Raw genomic sequence first — 3833 nt, forward strand, 5'->3', positions numbered from 1 at the left:
GCAAACTGGAATACTCCTTCTTCGCTGACGTAAGAGGCAGGACGTGGAGAGAGGCGGAGCTGGATGTGCTCCGCCCTTTCTTCCTGACTCTGGGGCAACTCGCGACAAGGAAAGCCAGAGGGCAGAGGTGGATGCTTTAATTTCTGAAATAAAACTGTTTTGAATTAGAGGTGTACTGGAAGGCATTTTATTATCAGTGAAAGAACAGATGAGGCATGAGGCTTCCCCCTCCCCCTTGCACCCCACCTCTGAGATTTCACACAGAGAGGAAGAAATAGGCCTTTGGGTAAGTGTGAATGGGCAGAAGAAGAAAAGAATTAAATTGTTTTCTAATTGCACCTTATGAATCCCGCTTTTTTATTAACATAAATGTTGAAGATATTTTTAGTTTGAATAACTGAAAGCCCATCTCAAACTGGCTTGTGTAACAGATGTGGGCACAGTGTGGTCAAGACCACAGGTCTGTTTCCCGTGGTTCTCTCAGATCTGCCTCTCTCCATGCTGGCTTCTTCCTCAGTCCCAGCATCTTGCTTGGTTACAAAATGGCAGCTGGCAGCAGATGTAACTACATGTTCCCGGTTCACTTCTGAAGGGGAGAGCATTACTTCCCGTAAGGGAGGATCAGAGATTCTCAGTTCCCTGCTGAGGAGAACACCTGCGAAGAAATCCCTGTGGCTAGGGAAATGCCATGTTCTGGCTGGATGAGGCTTGTATAAATTAATCCAGGCAATGGAACATAATTAAACTAGCCAGGATCCTCCACAAACACTAGTGAAAAGGTAAACACAACCAAAATGCAAGGCTGCTACCAAGTAGGATGGAAATGGTACGGGTGTGAGATGGGGAAAACGTACAACATGGGAGACGAGGCGGACTGAATAGAAGACGTGGCTGTTGAGCCATGACCTCTGAAGAGGAAAAGGGCTTGGGTAGAGGCCAGGAGGAGAGTGGATTGTAAAGGGGTTGGACACGGAGTGTGAAAGGGCTCTGCAGATCGGTGAATTAATCGAAGAAGCCTGGAGCACTGAACAGCACGTTATATCATGGAAACTGTAAGGAGTTGATTTGTTGGCGCACCAGGTACCAGGGAGATGTGGGTGAGATAAGAGTGTCAGCCCGAGGAATTTAGACACAGGATGAGTAGAACTGGTAGGAGCTGGAAGCCACTCTCAAACAGGGAAATTGAGAGCTTGGTAAAGGGACTATTTACAACGCTGTGAGAAGGATTAAGGGAAAGATCTGAGATACGCTGTGTTGCCGTGGTTCCACTGCCAAGTTGTGTCTGATTCTTTGAGACCCCATGGACTGCAGCATGCTAGGATTCCCCGTCCCTCTTTATAAAGGCATAGAGAGACTTGCTGTATTATGAGGTAATAAGAACACAAAGTCATTGCCATCCCTAGGTCTGAAGGGGGACAGAGAGAGCCAACACCAAAGGACCAGAAACCTCAGAGTCTAATGACAGGAGCTGTGGGCTTTGCTAGGAGGGTGGTATTGTCTGCTCTTAGAAACCTGGCTGGGAGGAGCCTGGAGAAACAATACCCTAGGCCTCAGGGCTGGTGACTTCCATTGGTTGGGATAAACTAGAAGTTGGTGGGTGAGGGATATTATGAAGGCAGTCTATTACAAGTCGGCATCCTGGGGCCCAGAGCAGAGTGGAAAGTGGTGGAGTGTAGACCTCATGGGACAAACAGGAAACAGCCAGCACAGAAGGAGGGCGAACACCTGGAGGAATAAACAAAATCTCAGAAAGCATCCTGTGGGTCCCACCCAGGACGTTACTGAAAATTTCAAAGTTGGAGCAACAGTGGCCGCTAGAGGGAGCCCAAGGATTTCTCTCCTTGCACTCACTGGCTCTAGAGACAAAACATCAATAGGGGCTTAAAGAAGAAATACATAGATTCCACAGAAAGAGCCCTCAGCTAGGAGATGGAACTCGGAAGTGGAAAGGAATTGCTCCCAGAAATGGAAATTTTCCCTTTGCACTTAGATCTGCTACATTTGGGCTGATTTGTAAATCAAAACTGCCACTAAGCATTATTCACTGGACGCCAAGTTTTAGTACAGCATTTAGTACAGTTCTTCAAGATATACACCACTTAAATTCCCATTTTACAGATTAGGGGACTGGCAGAGCCTGGATTTGGACCCACAAAACGCTAGGCCACTCTGCTCCTTTTTTCTTCCAGGTTGCTGATTTAGTCTACTAAAGGTTGCCCTTCCTTTGAAGTCTAATAAAGCCATATAGCCTAATAAAGCCAGGCCAGGGTCCAGGGAAAAGGCGCTTGAAAGTGGAAGAAGCTTTCTATGTTAGGGTTTCTCTTCATTGAACAATTTTAAGCACATATTTAATGACACTGACCTCCTGCCAGGCTCTGGACCAGGTGCCAAGGTTACCCAGATAAGCAAGATGAGAGCACGACCGAGCAGCACCTAAGGGAGTTCAGAGTCTGCTGAGCAGAGGTGAATCCCGAGTCTACGACATGCCACCTGGCTGACAGGGTCAGGCACTTAAGTCACTCCACACTCTGTTTCCTCATCCATAAAACATACATAGTAGATAAATAAAACTTAAAAGCAATGCCACGAGAGCTTCCCTGATGCCTCCTTGGTAGAGAGTCCACCTGTCAATGTGGGAGACATGGGTTTGATCCCTGATCTGGGAAGATTCCATGTGCCATGGAGCAGCTAGGCCTGTGAGCTACAACTCTTGAGCCTGTGCTCTCGAGCCTGGGAGCCGCAACTACTGAAGCCCGTGCACCCTAAAGCCCTCTGCAGCAAGAGAAGCTATCCCAATGAGAAGCCCACATACCATCACTAGAGAGTAGCCCCGCTCTCTGCAGCTAGAGAAAAACCTGATCAGCAGTGAAGACCCAGCACAGCCAAAAAGAAAGAAAGAACAGCACCGTGCATGTTGTTAATGTTGCAAAGGTACGAGCTGCTGTCTTTACGACATGCTGTCAGCCTCTGAAGCTTCTACAGTAGATGGAGAGAGAGAAAGACAAGGTCAGGTTTTTGGCCTGAGGAGCCAAAGGAATCAAAAAGACCACACTGTCTGCCATGTTGGCAAGGTCCAGCTAAAAAAAAGTCTTCTGGAGGCTCTAAGGGGACCCAGTTCAGCTGTTGGTTTGGCGGTCAGAGCTCTAAGTTCCGAGGCAGCAGACAGTTCTTGTCTGGCATTCCAGCTCTGGTCAGTGGATACTGGCTGCCTGGAGGGCTTCTCAGACTATATGTAGGGTTAATGGAAAGAATGCCATGAGCCAGAGAAGATGTCTGCCATTGATACAGAATTGAGAGGGGAGAGCACGTGATACTAAAAGTGTGTTCTTTTGCCTGGAATATTCCTTGAGCAGGGTCTTCTGGGGAGGACTCGGAGGTCCTGACTAAAGTCTGAGATGAAGGTAATCCCCCGGCTTCCCAATCCTTCCAGGCCTGCCCTTGACTCAGCACTGAAGGAATCCCCTCAGTCTCAGGCACAACCCAATTCGTGTCACAGGCTTTAACTACCTGACAACCCTTAACAAAACAAACAGCAACAAAAAATTATGAACTCAGACCAGTCGAGATGACTGGTTTCTTTTTAAATTTTTTTTCAGTCTGTGGAAAGGCATGGATTCTGGCCTGCTGTAATGTGTTTGCCTGTATATCCCCTAAATTTCCCTTCTCCTCACAGCAGCCAATCGTATCTCAATTTCTCAGCGATTTTTCCCTGTTCTATCCACGGGAAGTCTTAGCAGGAAACAGATGGCACCCTCAAAGGGGTTTAACTGAAAAGCGTTGCGCGCAGGGATTATTTACACGGGCGTGGGCAGGATTAATGGGGCTGACAAGAT

Source organism: Moschus berezovskii, chromosome 6 (genome assembly GCF_049115385.1).
Source record: "Moschus berezovskii isolate FMDL1 chromosome 6, NW_MosBer_1.0, whole genome shotgun sequence".
NCBI classification, from domain to species: Eukaryota; Metazoa; Chordata; class Mammalia; order Artiodactyla; family Moschidae; genus Moschus; species Moschus berezovskii.